Source organism: Felis catus, chromosome B3 (assembly GCF_018350175.1).
Source record: "Felis catus isolate Fca126 chromosome B3, F.catus_Fca126_mat1.0, whole genome shotgun sequence".
Classification (NCBI taxonomy): Eukaryota; Metazoa; Chordata; class Mammalia; order Carnivora; family Felidae; genus Felis; species Felis catus.
The window spans coordinates 96,344,532-96,364,261 of NC_058373.1; the positions used below are offsets into that span (position 1 = coordinate 96,344,532).

Here is a 19,730-nt window from a genome sequence, read left to right on the forward strand (position 1 = left end):
TCCTTCTTCTTCCCTCTGCCCTATCTGGGGAAGCATAGAAGAAAGCCTTTCTCCTTTTGCACCGGCAAGTTCAAGCCATAGGTTTACTCTCTCACTCCATCCTACTTCCTCACCAGCATAAGAACCTCAAGCCAAAAACATTTCTTTCTCTCTCAAGACATTTTTGACATCTGTTTTGACATCTGCCCCATTCTCCCCAGAAAGCCTCATTATGCTAGTAATAAACCTTTTCATAATCTTTTGGTATGTGTGTGTGTGTGTGTGTGTGTGTGTGTGTGTGTGTGATCATTAGTCTCAATATCAAAACCAAATTTAGGTAGAGGTCTATTCTGAGGCTACAAAAAAAATTAAAGAAATTAAATATGACATGTTTTTCACTGTGACAGCCTTTCTCTCTCTCTCTCTCTTTTTTAATGTATTTTGAGAGAGAGAGAAAGCATGAGTGGAGGAGAGGGGTAAAGCAAGAGGGAGAGAGAATCCCAAACAGGCTCCATGATTAGGACTGGGCCTGATGTGGGGCTCAATCTCATGACTGCAAGATCATGACCTGAGCTGAAATCAAGAGTAGGATGCTTAACTGACTGAGCCACCCAGGTGGCCTACCCAGGCTTTCTCTTGATGAGCAAATAACTGTAAAAATTGCTTTTGTATTGTTATTAAAGTTAGTTTCACCAGTCTATACTTTGTTACATCCATCTATCTTCCTGTGAGAAATTGAAATATTTTTACATTTTCCAGACTTGAAGGACCTTCCTATTCTATATGATAAATTAAAGATGACCAAAATGTATTCCTTAAATACCACCACATATTTTCCTACTGTGCTTATAGGTAATGAGTTTAAGACATGTGAGTTTCACTCAGATTAACCAGAAGCTCTCCTATATCTTCTCATGTAACAGGAGCTTTTATCTTATCATAGGTGCTCCTAGGCTCTAAAACTCTGAAGGCTATATAGGTAGCCATTAACAACAATGCCTTTGCAGTACACTAGGCATTTAAAAAAATTTTTTTAATGTTTATTTATTTTTGAGACAGAGAGAGACAGAGCATGAATGGGGGAGGGGCAGAGAGAGAGGGAGACACAGGATCCGAAGCAGGCTCCAGGCTCTAAGCCATCAGCCCAGAGCCCGACGTGGGGCCTGAACTCACGAACCGTGAGATTGTGACCTGAGCTGAAGTCAGATGCTCAACTGACTGAGCCACCCAGGCGCCCCTACACTAGGCATTTTAGATGATTTATCATTGGTTGGTAAACTTGAACACTTTTCTTATCCTTTTATTTTTTTTTTTTAATTTTTTTTTCAACGTTTATTTATTTTTGGGACAGAGAGACAGAGCATGAACGGGGGAGGGGCAGAGAGAGAGGGAGACACAGAATCAGAAACAGGCTCCAGGCTCCGAGCCACAGCCCAGAGCCTGACGCGGGGCTGGAACTCCCGGACCGCGAGATCGTGACCTGGCTGAGGTCGGACGCTTAACCGACTGCGCCACCCAGGCGCCCCACTTTTCTTATCCTTTTGATCTTGAGTTTGTCTATGAAATTGATGTTTAATGCATGTATTACAGGCATATTTTACAAATTAGCTTTTAAAGTTTCTGGGAAACACTGAAGTTGACATAGCAATAATAAAGTCCAAACCCAGTTTACCCCATAAATAGCTTAACTTAATCTCCTGCATTTACAGCCTGAAATGAGATATACCCACTGTTAGGCATAAATTCTATTTAGCTTTCTCTCTCCTGTCCTACACAGGATGCTTAGCATTCAATCAAAAATTATAAGACAAATAGGAAAAGCAACAAAAACAAAATAATAAACAGAACTAGAATCAGAGGATACTCAAGTGTAGGAACCGTCATACAGAGATTTAATAATGTCACTGATTAACATGTTAGTGGATCTACTGGAAAAGGTAAATAACATGCATGAAGAGATAGAGAATTTCAGGAGATATGAACTATAAGACTCAAAAGGAAATGCTAAAAAATATGATATCCGAGAGATGAATAACTTTTTAGATATACTTATCAGTAAACTTACTACAAAAATAAAGAATCAATAAACTTGAGAATAAATGACTAGACATTACTCAAAATGAAACACAAACAAAAAGAATAGAAAAGGAAGAAAAGCGATCTCAAGAACTGTTGGCACAATATCATATGATCCATATACTGGAATCCCAGAAAGGAAAGAGTAAAAGAACAGAGCATAAGAAATATCTGATATATAATAGCTGGGTATTTCATGAAAATAATGAAATAATAGAATATTACAAATCCAGAAAAACACAGAGAAGCTAACTGGGGTAAGTGACACACACACACACACACACACACACACACACACACACACACACACTTAGATACATCATATTCAAACTGTTTAAGAAAAAGATCAAAGGAAAATTGTTAAAGCAGTCAGAGAAAAAGACATATTCCACACAGTGAGGCAAGGATACAAGTCAAAGCAGACTTTTCTTCAGAAACAAGTTAGAAACAATGAAGCAATATCTTTAAAGTACTGAGGATACCTATGTTTAGGGTAGGTGCTGGAGTAAGAAAATTTTAGGGTTAAAATCCCATCCTTGGTTTTCAGCTGTCCTTGCCAGTTAGTGCTTCACAAGGAGTCTTATCTCTCTTCTAGAGTCAGAGTGATGTTGCTAATTTTTCAGTGGTTGCTAACCTTGTTGTGGGGATCTAGGGAGTTCTCTATTGTCCTGGCCCAACCTCAGTTTTATGCAGGACACATGTGCCTAGGTCTCAATGTTGGGGATTTCTTAATGTTCCTGTCCTTCTTGGTAGCCAAATCCTACCTTTTATCTGTAATAGTCATTGTGTGGAAGAGTTTCCTGTCCTTCCCACAGAGGAAAGAGATCTCTAATTATACTATTTTAGAAACCTGGGCTCAGGAATGTTTCCAGTCCCTCTTATAGAAGTAGTATTTTTTTTGTATTTTCTGTTCTTGTCACAGCAATTAAGGATGTTCACTGCTCTCCAATAGAGACTTAAGGCTTTTGAAAGAGAAGCCCAAGTGGGAGGAGGGGGAGAACTTTGTGTCCTTTTTACCGCAGCAGCCATTTCTTCTTCCTGCACTAACAAAGGGAGTTTTCTTCAAATATTCCTTAAATATTGTTTTTCGCTAGTATTCAGTGGACAGTATAAGGAAACAAATGTGTGAATGGGTGCAAACTCTCGTTGTGTCTATATCTCCCAGAAATTCTACACCATCACAGTAACTTGTAGTTGCTCTTTAGCAATTCATTAAAAAATTTGTTGATTTCTTCTTGCTCATTATTACTGTAGTCATGCAGTGATGACTGACCTCTACCTCCCAGATGCCATTAACATTTCTCTAGTTGTGATGCTCATAATGTCTCCAGATATTGCCAAATGTCCCTTTAAAGGGAAAAACAACCTTGGTGATAACCACTGCTCTAAATGAATAAATATGAGCAAGGTATCGCTCCTCCTCTCCACTTGTTTTTGGCATATTTATCCTAAAAATAGGTATTCAACAACATTCACCAATACATGGACTATTTTGAGAGGAGTGAAGGAGGCTTCCTTAATCCAAATCGGTGTCCAAAATTTCATTCTCAGTAAATCCTTCTTTGGGACTCCACAGTCTTTTCTGCCTTTAGGGGCTCCCCAATAGTGCACCAAAACCCATGACATATCCTATGTATACCATAAGAGAAGATGGGAGCCAGGATGGCAAGTCATTCATAACAACAACAACAACAACATCATTCACTATTCTTACAAAAACTTAGTAGTATTTATCAGCCACCATGCTAAGAACTGTGAGCACAGTGTTGAACATGGAGGCATAGCACCTGGCCTCATTGAGTTTACCATCTAGTTGGGGAGTAATGGGCAACACGTTAAACAATTAATTTCATAATGTTTGTAAATAGAGTTGAATCAAGTGCATATGTGTAAATAATTCAAGCAATTACACACTCTCTTGACTGTAAGGAGAAGAGTCTTGCCTTATTTTCAGTTTCTGATGGCCTTTAGTAACATGGCATTCTATCACATGGAGTGCAATTATAGTCTAAATATGCATATTTTTTAATTTATATGGCAGCTAAATACAAGACAATTACTTCATATAAGGCATATTAGAAGTAACAGTAGTTACAAGTTCCAATCTTGGAGGAATTAGCTCACTTGGGCTCACCTCCAATATTACACTTTTTAAAGGGATTTCAAAGCACACATTTTCTCTTAAAAGCTGACTCTATAAACAGATACCACAGAAATATATAATTATTGTATCAGTGATATAAAGAAATGTATAGTGTTTCACAGAGTAATATCAGAGAGAACATACTCTACTCAAGGGGATACATGAGACAAAAGGTAAGTCCTTCCCAAAGAAATAATACATGGATGGAAACTTGCTTGATAAGTAGGACTAAATCAAGCAAAATAAGATGTAGTTATATGTGGAGGAGGAAGCAGGGAATGAGGACAGCAGAACAGCACAACGACGTCTCTGAGAGTGGGAAAGAAGAAACACATTGAGGAAGCAGAGAAAAATGTAATTATGTATGGCAGAAATATAATAGGAAGAAGGATAGTGCCTGGAGATAGAAGTTGGGATCTATCACACAGAGCTCTGTATGTCTTATTAATAATTTTGAATTTCATATTATAAATAGTTAGAAGCATCATAAAATTTTCTCCAAGCATTTCTGTGGCCAGACGTATATTTGCAGTTACTCCAGATAAGAGATATGATGGTGACTTAGGGTGCCATAAGGAGACATCAGGAAAACCTTTAAAATGACAGAATGTGAGTTGATGTTATGAAATACATGTATTTTCCCAGAAATTCATATGTTGACATCATCATATACCCCAAGGGGATGGTATTTGGAAGTGGGATCTTTGAGAAGTAATGTGGTTAGGAGAGTGGAGACCTTATGATGGGATTCGTGGTGTTATGAAGAGACACAGGAGAGCTTGTTTCTGTCTGCCTCTACCATGTAAGGAAACAAGGGGAAGATGGGCCATCTGAAAACCAGAAAGAGAGCACTCACTAGACACTGACCTGCTCGTGCCTTGATCTTGGACTTCCAGCCTCCATAACTGTGAGGAAAAACATGTTTGTTGTTTAAACCATGTCATATTCTACTATGAGTAACACTAAAAACAATAGATCAGCTATTGGAAATGAAAACAAGAAAATGGAGATGCCAATGTGACACTCAAGTGAAAATGTCAAAAAGCAAGTGAAAGACCAAAAATATTTCTATATAGATCTGAGGCTTAGAAGATATGGCTGGCCTGGTGATAATAATTAGGGAATTGTCAAGTTATAGAAAGTTTTTAAAGCTATGGAAAATAGATTCAATCATGTATGAAAAGATAGAATGTGAGAAAAGAAGATGGGCTCTGAGTGAGCCTTGAGGAACTCAGTGCCATTAGAGAAGTTGTTTACACAAGTTTGCAAGTTTATACAAGTTTGAGCTCTATGGCACATCCAAATCCAAACTTAACAGCTACCCAGAAATTGCATCTCACATATCCAGACCATGTGTTGCCCATTCATAAGTCATAGTAAAACTGGTTCTAGGTAGTTTTACCATAAATATCTTTGCTGCAACCATTTTTGCTGTATAACTAATCGACTGCAAGGCAGTTTTGATGTAAAAGAGAAAATCATGAACAATAAAAAGGGGCATTCATTAAAAAGACAATGAAACACAAAAAATGAAAAATGAAATTAAAGACTTTATTTGAATGAAGACTTTAATAATGACTTTGTTATATTTGAATACATTTAAAATATGTGTAGATTCATGGCAATGCAGCACAAATAACTGATTTTATATTGTGGGTTGTACCTTAGCATTTGTCTTCAAAGTCTTTCATCCATTGTATTATGTATATTTTTTGCTTGTTGATTCGTCTCCTCATTTGGCATCACACTTTTTCTTTTTTCACCAGAATGTATTCCTTCAATAAGAGAGGTATCAGTTACCAAACCCTAGGGTGCATATTTTTATTTGAGCTTTGGATCGGGATGTGAAAGCCTACCCTGTTATTTGTTCTTGACATATTGCCACATCTGTTGATAGACATGCCAAAGTTCTGCAGGGCATGTGGGTTCAAAACCATTGTATAGATGATTACAAAAGCTAAGATTTATATCATATAAAAATGGGAGTATTGAATCAATAGAGAAATGAAACCAAACCATCAACCAGTTCACGAAACCATCAAACTGTCAATCGGTTTCTTTTTTATCTTTTATGGCAAAATTGCCTTATAGCCGATTAGTTATATAGTAAAAATATTTGCAGTAAAACGCTTGTGGCATAGATGCTGTTCGTGAAAACACCATACGTGAGTAAAACGGAACAAGGAGTTAAGTTTTCTAATAGACAAAGCAAGAGTCTATGCTTTGAAAAGAAGAAACATTTAGGGACTGGGAGGTTGTCCTAATGGCACGTTTAAGAAATTAGAGTATGGAGTGCAGGCAGTCTAAAATTGGAAATACAATGCAACGTCCATGTTACTTATGAGAATGTCACATTCTCCTTTTTAAATTTAATTTCTGAGAGTAGAAAAAAAATTAAAAAGTTTAATTTTTCCCTATTGCCACATGTCTGAAAACTTAAATTTAAAGTATGTTACTTATGGTCACGAACAATACTACATCCACAGTAACGCTTCCACTAATGCTCACTACTCTCCAGGAATCTCCAGAAAATATATAAATTATTTCAAATTCTATTAACTTCACAAAGCTTTCAGTCACTAGTACAATGACAAAATATAGTGGGTAAAGGTATTTCTGCCAAGTGATTTGGCCTTGATTTCTATGAAAGCATACGCAAATATGCAGACTACAGACAAGGAACAATATTTCAGGCCAAACCATTTCTGAACTAGAATCAATTCAATTATTCTAAAGCTTATTGGGCAATTTATGGATTATCTAGCCCCGTTCCATTTCTTTTTTCATCCTGATCCTTGGATTTTGCCAATTTTCCTGCTTATTATAATTCTTCCATAAAGTGATCCAGGGAAAAGAAAAAAGAAAAAAATCTGGATCAAAATATGGCTATTTATGGAAAGCTATCTTGCTTATGAAAAAAAAAGATGTTCAGCAGAATGGAAGGCTGGATATATTTGCTAAAATTAAATTGAAAGATTATATGTGGATTGAAAGTGTGTATGTCCCTAATTATTTTAGACAAGTAGGTCTAAATGATTTCGGGCTGTTTGCCGAGCTCCTTTTACATTCTTAATCTTTCTCTAACATTATTTTTCCATATATAAACTTATAAGGAGCTTTAAAAACAAAACAGCTAATTACAGTAATTACAGCTCCTGTAGCTGAAACAAGAAATGGGGACCTGAAGCTACACTCTAAACCTCTCTCACCCATAAGTGCATAAACATACACATACACTTTCATAAATATATTCTGATCCATACATGTGCACACATGCACTCATATACGCTCATACACACATGCATACACAAATATACATAGGCACACACATACACACACTAGCCCCTTAAGAAAGCCCTTGGGGAACCTGGGTAGCTCAGTCCAGTAAGTTTTGATTTCAGCTCAGATCATGATCTCACAGTTTGAGTTCTAGCCCTGCATCGGGCTCTGGGCTGACAGCATGGAGCCTGTTTAGAATTCTCTCTCTCTCTCTCTCTCTCTCTCTCTCTCTACCCCTCCTCAGCTCAGTCTCTCTCTCTTTCTCTCTCTCTCTTAATCCCTTTGACCATCTCTGCAGAACTCTAGAACTGTGTGCAGTTTGGAAATTACTACTAAAAATCACAAGGATTATGTCATGAAACAATAGTTCTTTAACTTTGTAAGCCATCAGGGAAGTGCACCTGGTAGGAATCTACACAAAAAGAATGGGTATCATAATCAGCTAAGGTAGAGGTTAAATGTAGTATATTATGTGTAATGAAATGCTTATTTATAATTATTACACAAATAAGTGGACAGAAAGGGAGATTGTTGTTTACACAAATATTATTAGCATTTTGTGCATAACTTGATTACACATATTAGGATGGACATCTAGAAAGACAGAAATGCTCCACTGCTTTCAGAAGAACCCAGGATCAATAACATATCCAGACCGAGACCTTTCTACTTCATCTGTAGCAGATGTGTTTGAGCAGGTCATGGAGGAACACTCCTGCTCCATCTTCCTCTTCGTTCTAGTATTACGCTTCGGTGGGATATGAATGTGACTTAAATTAAACCTTGTTACCTTTATCAAATTTTTTCCCTTTGAGGACAGACTACTTTATTTCACTATATTAAAACAGACTTTCAGACACTAACTCTGTCAATTGCCGATAAACTTTTTATATCTGTAAGGATGGTTCACCTGTAGGAAAACACCCAAATGAAAGTAGTCATTAAAAAACAGGGATTGTAATGAGAAATTCAGAGTGTGAGAGTTTTACTCTTTGTCATGAAGATAAGTGTGTAACTTCACCCTTTTTAGTTTTGCAATTCACCCCCACCTTCAGTCCTGATGGTTACATGAAAGTTCTGTGATTCCACATTTGCAGAAAATAATCATCATGAGGAAAGGAATACAGGGCCTAACACATTCAAACTGTGTTCCTTTTGTCACCTCTGTAATCTACGTTCAGAAGTGGGCATGTGAGCCTTTCTGGGTATAAATTCCCAGAAAGAGCCTGATATTTCTTTTCTCCCCAACCCCACCCCAATTCCCCAGAGCTGGCTTAATTCTTAGCTATTCTGTGGTTTGCTATGCCATTCTAAATTCTTCTGTCCTCTTTGTAATTTCCAGTAGGCTATTATCTCTTCTTTCCCCTGATTTCCTATTGGTGTAAGACTTTCCTTTGTTTTGTATTACGATTTTTTGTGGAGTTTGGGGAAGGAGAAAGGAAAAACTACATAAAATCAATATGCTACATTAACTGCAGGTAATGTTTAGGTCAAAATGGCATAGAACTTTATAGGCATAAAAACCTATAACATTACAAAAAACAACTACAAATAAAATACTAATGTTATTTTAACTCACTTAGGCTGTACTGCTATCAACTTCGACAATACTGCCGCTGACGTTTGTTGAGAACAAGCAGTGATTTATGTTAGGCTACTGAGGTAAAATAAGTTAGTGTTCATTAACTGGCAAAACTATAGGATAAGGCAGGCTGACAAAACAATTTGTGCTGATAAATTGTTGTGTACTTATTTGCAAGGCTGGCATAAATAATCTTATTTCTCAAGGTGCAAACAATAGATAGCAGGAGACCATTAGATGTCATGCCAAGTGGAGGCCCACTAGAGCAATACGGCATTCTCAGAGCTTCTTGCATGAGGACCATTAATTTCCATTTTCTAGTATGTGGGCTCATTTCTAAGAAAAGTCCAAAATTCCAGTTCCAATAATTTCAATGATAAAGTAGTAATTGTCAAAACAGGTCTAATTGTCTTTGTGCTATTATTTAGGGGAAAACCCTCTACATTCATAAAATTAATGTATTTTCATCTGAATTCTAATTTAAATCAAGAGCAGCAATCATTTTTTGAGAAGATATTTGCTCAGTCATCACTGTTTTGAATTGGTTGGCCCTAATTTTCGAATAGGTTCTTTTAGATGGTAAATTCATTATTTGTCGAGTTCAAGTTTTAAAACTGTTTAGTTAAGTAACTCTCTCTGCCATAATCAGAAGGAGTGGTGCATGCATGTGTTAAAACATTACAATATTTGAAACACAAAGATACTATTACTGTGATTGAATGTGCTAATGAAACTATAAGAATTAAAGTAATTCCCCTATATGTTAGTTAATACATTATCACAGCGTCATAATAGAGTTTGAACTTTATAATTAATTACAAAAGGAATACAGAACCTATTGCAGATTAGATAAAAGGAAACTACTCAAACTTGAATGTAAAGTGTCCTTAATTTAATTTCATGCTGTAAAATAGTTCCATCATTCTGAACAAGTTATTGATTAAAACGTTTTAAATAAAAATACAAATTGCCACTTTATTTCTCAATCCTTTGATACAAAAAAAAAAAGATGAGACATCTGGGTGGGTATGGAATACAGAACATTGGATGTCACACCCACTGATTTTCATATTGAGATTTATGGGCTCTGTCTTGATTCTGTTGGAAGGTTGAATTCTATTCTAGTATTCTACTCTATGATTAATTCTTCATATATGCTCTCTAGCCTACTTTTTCTCCACGATTTCCGAGCATCCCCAATAGGTCCTATTCAAGTCATGTAGGCTGTTCTTTGTTCTTTTAGCAGTTGGCATCTGCTTCTATTTAAAACATAGTAAGTTCAACTGTCATTTTTTCAAAGTACAACCAATAATATGCTCCAAAATAATGATTGAAGATGTCCAACAGTGACTTCCTAATTTAGACACTTTTCATATACAGTGAATATTTTTTTTCATAAGGCAATATTAATGCCTTGATGATTTCAAAATACCAGCTGTAGATTAATACAAAAAGAGACAATACAATATTGTAAGCAAGTTATTATGTAATTTAGGTAATTTTGATAGACTAGAAATACCTACTTTTGGTGCTATTAATAATCCATTTGGTGACCCTAGAAAATTATCTCATGAATCTAGATCTTGAAATATTTCTCTGTAAAATCACTGGAGGAAAATATATGTTTTTTTTTTCAGTTTTGCCTGATAATATCACAGTGAAAAAAAGTTGAGAATTTATCAGGTTTACCAGATGTCTAATCAAATTTTATTTACTTTGCCAGTTCTAGGTAAATGTTATTTTAAATTATGAATTTACATCAATTCAAAAGAATGTGCATGATTTGTTGTTAAAAATATGAATACACATGGGAAAGAAGAAGAAAATTCTTGAGACACATAACAAAAGAGTATACTTTCACAATCTAACAAATCATTAGGTAAAATGGCTCAGAATCCCCATATTCATAAAATGTAATTTGTGCTTCTATTCATTTCAAAGCTTTTCTCTTTGAATAGACAACTAATTTTATTCTTCAATGTATGTTCATCATTAAATCCTTCCTTTAGTTAAATATGTATATGAATATGACAAGAGGGTTTAGTGCTAAAAAAATCATATTGGGAGAGAGCAAGATGAAATCTGTTCATTACTAACCATTTATCAAAATTGTGTAGTTTATGTTTCATCTTCCAAAAATAGATCAACTTTTCATCATGACATAAATCTGTAGTAAAAATTATGGCACTTCACTTACTGATTTTTTAAAGGAAAAATAACCCTTATAAATCAAGTGGCTAGGCTGTAAAAATTTGGTACAGCAAAGTGGTTTTTAAAATCCTGATTTGCTACACGAATTTAAAACACAACCCCCTCTTAAACTCTGATAATTACATTTCACATGCTCGTTTTCCATAATATATTCTCCAGTCTTGGTAGCAAGGTTAGGAGAACTAGATATGCTATATTAAACAATTATGTATTGGTCTGCTATTATATCCAAAGCATTGGAATTGATTAAATATAGGTATTAAACTTAATACAACATTATTTTTGGCCTCTATTTTCACATACTGGAAGAAATGAGATTTCTTTAATTTAGAATTTTATTAAGTTTGGTATAAAAAGCAAACATCTTTGAATGTTCCTTTTAAGGTATCAAAATATTCCTTTAATATTAAAAAAGCTCAATTATGCGCTTATAAGGATTTTTTTTTGCTTTTTTTATATTCTAAAAATGCATCATAATTTATTTCATCTCAATTTCACAAGCAACCATTGAATATGTACTACTGTATGTTAGTTCAAAAGAAACTCACTTTAAAACTTTACAATATGTTTTCCATTCCTTTGTATTAATTAGGGAAAAGGCTGTTTATTCACATTTGGGAAACCAAGACCAACAGTGATATTGTAGTCTCTTTTTTTTAACTTTTTTTTTAATATGAAATTTATTGTCATAGATGGATACTATTTCTAGGGACATATACCCTAAACTGTATATGGTGTATGGTGTTTGCCTGTGGGCTGGAGAAAGACCTACTTTTCATTAATTTCATTATGTTTTGGCTTTGTTCTATTTGAATGATTTTGTTCATGGCATGTGTTACATTCTAAATCCATTCTACTTGGGTGTAATTTACCTACCGTAAAGCACAACCAAGTAAGATGTGTAGATCCAGATTAATTTTTCACAAACAACATGAAACCTAATAAACACAACCTCATTCCTCAATCAAGCAACTTCTGATCTTATGTACATCACTGTAGATTATTTTTGTCTTTTCTAAAACTTTATATAATAGAATCATACCACATGTACTTTATTGTACTTCATTCACTCTACATTTTTGAGATTCATTCGTTTTGTTACATGTTTAAGTAGTGTGTTCTTTTCCAATGCTTGCTGTGTTGTATTCCATTGAATAAATGTACCACAATCAGTTTATCTATTCACCTGTTGATGGATATATGGGCTGTCTCTAGTGTGTGGCTCTTATGAGCAAACTTATATAAACATGAGAAGTTATTGCAGTTGTATGTTTTTATTTGTCTTGGTAAAATACCTTGATGTAGGATTGTATGATAAGTGTATTTTAATGTTATAAGACATTGGAAACCAATTTTAAAAGTGACAATACCATTTTCCATCTGAAATGTATGAGAATTTCATTTGCTCCATATCTTCACCAATACTTGGTATTGTCATTTTTTTTCAATTTTAGCTTTTCAGGTATGTGTGAAGTAATGTATATTATTGTGTTTTATTTTTCATTTCTTGATAACTAAAATATTGAACATCTTTCATCCATTTTTGTTTTGTCATTTGTCTTCTAATTATCGTAAGAGATTTTTATACATTTTGACAATAAGCCCTTTGCATAATTAGATAATGTAAATGTATTCTGTCATTTGGCTTTCTTTTTCACTTTTTAATGTGGTCTTTTGAAAATTATTTTTAAACCCTTGTCTTAGAGGCTTTTTATATTTTGTTTTGTTTTACAATTTATGAGGATTTTTGTCTTAAGAAATCTTGTCTGACATCCTGTTCACAATTAATTTTTTGTTATGTTTTCTTCTAGAACTTTATAGTTTTAGGTTTTTATTTAGGCCTATGGTCCACTGTGAGTTAATTTTTCATATTTTATGAGGTAGGGGCTGAAGCTCATTTCTTTTTTAAAAGATATATCCAGGTGCTCTAGGATAGCATATGGAAAACACAATCTTTCCAAACTGAATTACATTGGCACCCTCATTAAATCGTTGATCACTTACACATGTATCTATTTATGCATTCTATTCTGTGATATTGATTTTTGTTTCTGGGCTTATGCCAGTATGATATGCTGTTTACTTCTGTATCATCATAGTATGTCTTGAAACAAAATGCTATACACCCTTCAACTTGGTTCTTTTGTTTTAAAATTGTCTTGTCTGTTCGGAGATCTATACATTTTCACAAAAATGTTAGAATTAGTTATGTAGACAAGCATTTTTGCAAATAAGGACAGTTTTATTTCTTCATGTCCAATCTATGCTCCTTTCACTATATTGTTTGCTTTCTTGTATTGACTAGGAATTTCAGTACAATATTGAATAAAAGTAATGGGAGCAGATTTGTTTTTACATTTCCTAATTTTCCTGATGTTAGCAGTTAGAAGCCAGTCTTTCTTCATTAAATATAATGTGATTTGTGTCTTATAAGAAAAGTTTACTTTTCACTAAGTTTTAAAGTTTATTTGATAAATTGTTTATGATACTCCCCTATTATCTATTCAATGTCTGAGGATTAGAGGGTCAACAGTGATGCACCTTCACCTTGATTGATTATTTTTTTCATGGGTCAGTCATACATTGACTATTATAACGAGTGTGAATATACCTGTTTGTCAACTTTTCTAGCTGTCATTATAGAAAGACAAACCTAGTACAAATTACTCCCTTACGACTTAAGGTGGAAGTATATAAGAAGGTTTTGTGTGTGTGTGTGTGAGAGGTTTTTAATTGTGAATATACCTTTTTTTTTAATTTTTTTCAACGTTTTTATTTATTTTTGGGACAGAGAGAGACAGAGCATGAACGGGGGAGGGGCAGAGAGAGAGGGAGACACAGAATCGGAAACAGGCTCCAGGCTCTGAGCCATCAGCCCAGAGCCTGACGTGGGGCTCGAACTCCCGGACCGCGAGATCGTGACCTGGCTGAAGTCGGATGCTTAACCGACTGCGCCACCCAGGCGCCCCATGAATATACCTTTTTAAAATAAATGCAGGATAGTGCATAGTCTGTGGAGTATTGTTTGTTTTGATAGCTTGGTTTTAACTCATTAAAATTATTAGCATTAAGTGAGTTATTATCCTTATTTGTATCCTCCATTATTCTTACCCTTCTTTTTCTCAAAGATCTGTAATATTGCCTCATACATTCCTGATATTATTGACTACTGTTTTCTCTTTTTCTTATTATCAGTCTAGCTAGAGGTTCATGGCTTCACTTCTACTTTTCAAGAATGCATGTGTTTTTCAATAATTTTATCTATCATTTCTTATCATATTGATGTTCATTCTCTGTTCATAATTATCTACCTTCTAATTTGGCTTTAATTTGCTCTTTTATCTAGTTTCTTAATTTGGTAGCTTAGATCATTGACTTTAACCATTCTCCTTTTATAATAAAATGTTAAAATATAAATTTTTATCTAAGCATTGCTTGAGTTGTATTCCTCAAATTTCATTATGTTATACTTCATAGTTAACCCTATTCAATTTTCAAAAATTTTCTGACATCTTTTCTGATTTCTTCTTTGACCCATCGGTTATTCAGAGTATGTTACCTAATTTACAAATATCTGAGAATATTACAAATGTATTTTGGTTATTGATTCATAATTAAATTTTATCTCTTCAAAGAATACATTTTTAATGAATCCAATCCTTATACATTCACTAAGACTTGATTTATGGCCCAAAATATTGTCTACTTTGTGAATATTCCATTCTCACTTTAAAATAATATGTAGCCTGAAATTATTAAATGTAATGTCTATTAATATTAATTAGTTACAAATATTTCATAATAATTTTAATTTTTATATTCTTACCAATTTTCTGTGTATTCTGTCACGTATGAAGAGAGAAAGGTTGAAATATCCAACTATATTGTGAATTGGACAGTTTATTTTTTCCATCTGTTTATTGTCTTTTAATGTACTTTGAAATTCTATTGTTAGATGAACAGGCATTAGATTTGCTTGTCTTCCTGTTTATTGATCTTTTTATCAAAATAAATACCTTTCCTTGTCTGCTAATATTCTTTTAACTGAAGCATACTTTGTCTGGTATTCATAGAGCCACTTCAGTTTTGTAATAATTAGTGTATTCATGCTCCAACTTTTCCACATTCTTTTACTTTCTACTCCTCTATGTCTTTATATTTAAAGTCAGGATATTTTTTTAAATTTTTTATTGTTGAGTCTTCCTTTGTGTTTATATTTTAGTATGCATTTACCTTATTTGTAACTCTACATTCACTTGAGTAGGTATATTTTCTAATTAGAATCATTTTCCTTCAGCCTAAAGTACTTATTTTATTATGTTAGAGTACAGGTATGCTTTAAATAATATATTTTTCTCCTTTTACTTATTCACTGCTTATTCACATCATATTTATATGCAATGGAGAATCATGGTAAAAGAATAAAAATATTGTGTGCCCACCACAACCAATACTAACATTTTAAAATGATACTATATTTTGTGGCTAGACACAGAAGTAAAAGAACACTTTTTCCATTTATCCATTTATCTATTTATTCCATTTACCCATAAACACATTTTTATTCACCCATCCTCTAGCTGGTAGACATTTAAGTTGCTTCTTTCTTTCCCTATTCTCTCTCCAGCAAATATTGATATAATGAACATTCGGTGAATAATTCTTTGTACAGGTGATTTTAGGCTTCTCTAAAGTATATAATAGAACTGTAGAACCAAGGCTTAGATACATCTTCAAAACTACTATTCATTGCCTAGCTGATTATAAGGCAGTTGTACCAATTCTATGCATCCTTGGGGTGGAATTAAGGATCAGTATACAGAGTTGCTATAATATATTACATGAAATGCCAAGTTTCCAACAAAGTTTAGGTAACATAGAAAGAATAGAAAAGTGTGACCCATTGACAGAAAATAAAAGGCAGTAGAAACTTCTTTTAAGGGGGCCCAGGTGATGGGCTTAGCAAGAAAGACTTCTAAGAAGTTATTTTAAGTAATTAAAGGCAACCATACCAAAAGAAAATAAAAGGAAATATGATGAAAATGTTCTGTCAAATAGAGAACATCAATAAACAGATCAAAATTATTAATTATTAAATAAAAATTATGAAATTAAAATTTTATATCCAAATGGTTTTAAAAAATGACTAAAGCTAACAACATATATTTGATATAGCAGAAGAAAAAAAATTTGAAAATATATCAAGATATTATGCAATCTAAACAGAAAAATCAAAATAATAAAAAAGTAAACAATGCTTCAGAAAAATATGGGATACCATCAAGCACAACATTCTACATATGCCAGAAGGAGAAGAGAATGATAAGGAGAAAAGAGAGAGAGAAAAGAATGAAAAAAATGTTGACTATGTAAAAATAAAAAGGAATATAGAGGACTGATGTGAATACTTCTATCCTAACATATTAGAAATCCTAGATGAAATGGACAAATTTTTGAAAAGTCACAAACTATTAAAAATTATTCAAGAAGAAATAGAGATTCTAAATAGACTTATAACAGTTAAATACCTTTATTGATATTTTTAAAGACTTCCCACAAAGAAAAGAACAAGCCCAGATGACTTTACTAGTGAATGCTACCAAACATTTAAAAACCAAACTGTAACCTTAACAAGTTTCTCCAAAACCAAAAAATAGATGAAGAGGGAGTGCATTACTTACCTCAACTCTTAGCTTGTCAGGGACAGTCATCAGGACCCAATGTCTGTATGCTCCTGTAACCTGCACCTGCTAACCCATAGCCATAATGTGTGAGCACATCTCCATCTCCATTGGCCAGATTGGCAATGCCTGCTGGGAACTCTACTGCCTGGAATACAGCATCCAGCCTGATAGCCAGATGCCAAGTGACAAGATCACTAGGGGAGGAGATGACTCCTTCAACACCTTCTTCAGGGAAACAGGTTCTGGCAAGCATGTGCCCAGGGCAATGTTTTTAAATTTGGAACCCATAGTCATTGGTACCTACCGCTAGCTCTTCCACCCTGAGAAGCTCAGCACAGGCAAAGAAGATGCTGCCAATAACTGTGGCCCAGAGCACTATACCATTGGCAAGATCCTTGACTTGGTCTTGGACCGAATTTGAAAACTGGCTGACCAGTGCACAGGTCTTCAGGGTGACTCAATTTTCCACAGCTTTGGAGAAGAAACTGGTCCTGAGTTCACTTCCCTAATGATGGAATGTCTCTCTGTTGATTATGGCAAGAAGTCCAAGCTTGAGCTCTCCATTTACCCAGTCCCCCAGATTTCCAGTTTTTGGTGAACTCCAAGCTCCATCCTCACTACCCACATCACCCTGGAGCACTCTGTGCCTTCATGGTAGACAATGAAGCCATCTATGACATCTGTTGTAAAAGTTTCAATACTGAATCCCCAACCTACACTAATCTTAGCTGCCTTACTAGCCAGGTTGTGTCTTCCATCATTGCTTCCCTCAGATTTGATGGCACCCTGAATATTGGTCTGACAGAATTCCACATCAACCTGGTATCCTATCCCTGCATCCACTTCCCCCTGGCCACATGTGCTCTTGTCATCTCTGCTGTGAAAACCTACCATGAACATCTTTCTGTAGCAGAGATCACTAATGCATGGTTTTAACCAACCAACCAGATGGTGAAATGTGACCCCCATCATGGTAAATATGTGGCTTTCTGCCTGTTGTACCATGACGATGTGGTTCTCAAAGATGTCAATGTTGCCATTGCCACCATGAAGACCAAGCACAACGTCCAGTTTGTGGACTGGTGTCCCATTGGCTTCAAAGTTGGCATTAATTACCAGCCTCCCACTGGTACCTGGTGGAGACCTAGCCACAGTACAGCAAACTGTGTGCATGCTGAGCAACACCATCGCCATTCCTGCAGCCTAGGCTTGCCTGGACCACAAGTTTGACTTGATGTATGTTCAGCATGCTTTTATTCACTGGTATGTGGGTGAGGATGCAGAGGAAGGAGAGTTTTCTGAGGACTGGGAGGGCATGGCCTAAGAAATCCTTTATGAGACTCCATAATCTTGAGAAGGATTATGAGGAGGTTGGTGTGGATTTTGTTTAAGGAGAGAGTGAAGAAGAAGGAGAGAAATACTAATTACCATTCCTTTCAGCCCTGCAACTTATCACATTCAGAAATTTAGCTTCTGCATTAGTTGACAGGCATCAAAGCTCTCTAGTTAGATTGTCTTCACTTTTAACTGTGATCACATTTTACTTTTCCATGTGTACCTGTAAGATTTTTCCATTATGTCTTAAAGGATTTAAGAAAGAAAAAAAAAAAAACAGATGAAGAGGGTCCATTTTTAAACTCAATCTATGAGTTCAATATTACTCTGATGTCAAAACATCATCCCCCCCCCAAAAAAACTAAAAATTAATGTTTCTTAAGAGTACATATGTGAAAAAATCCTCAGAGTACTATAAAACTAAATATAGCAAAAAACTAAAATCTAATATGAAAGAATTACAAACCATGATCCAGCAGGAGTCAACCCATTAATCAAAGGTTGGCTTAATATCCAACTATAAATGAATGTAATATACATTTTAGTAAAGTAATGGCCTTATGAAGAGGTCCTATGATGCCCTGTAGTACAGCGTCCTCAGTTCACCAGAACCTGGGGCCTTAGGGGGTCTCTTCTGAGTGTGTTGCATATGTCCTACTATTGTGGTTGAGGCATGTTTGCCTTCGGTCCAATTGTCTCCAATGGTTCCCTTTGCCTGTTGCAGGCGGAGTTTGATTTCTGTGTTGCTCATGGGTGAGTCTGGGGCCACCCTGAGCTTGAGTTGAATCAGATCAGGCATTTGGCAGGGCTGCAGAAGCACTGAACTGGAGGCACTCTCCTCTTGTCATCCCCTGAGAAGCTTTCATTGGTGGGTAAGGCCTGAAGTCAGACCAGTTGTCTGCCGCAGCCCACTGCTGGGCTGTGGTGAGACTGGTGTGTGTGTGGTTATCTTCCCCTCTCCCCAAGGCAGGAATCCCTTTGGTGTGGTGCTGGCCCCAATCAGGGCTGCTTGCACACGATCAGGCTCATGGCATCATGTTGGATTTGCCAAAGGTGTATTAGAAGCCATGTCCACAGGAGATCACAGGGGTAGAGTGTGCAGTGCCAGCAAGTTACCTGCAGGTCCCCTGTGCAAGGGAATCTGTAGCCTCCTCAGAAAACTCCTGATAAGGCCTTGTTGGAGCAGACAGATTCACAGAAGCACCAGGGGGCTGGGTGCTGTTAGCAAGCTAGGCGGAGAGTGTTGGCGCTGTGCTGGTTCCCAAAAGTGTCCATGTATCTAGGCTGGGGCGGGGGCTGGTGGGGGGAGGGAGGCAGAGGTGGGAAATTGTACCCACCAACTCTTGTGTTCTTTGAGAAGTCTCTTCTCACACTCTAAGATTAGTAAATAAATCTGCTTCCTGAGTATCCTAGGTATTTCTCAAGCAGCTGCTTCTATGCT

General features: G+C 35.5%; 1 pseudogene; it reads left to right on the forward strand.

The window, feature by feature from the left end:
- The first annotated feature begins 16,533 nt into the window (after positions 1 to 16,533).
- LOC101090945 lies at positions 16,534 to 18,627 on the forward strand (annotated as a pseudogene).
- The last annotated feature ends 1,103 nt before the right edge of the window (positions 18,628 to 19,730 follow it).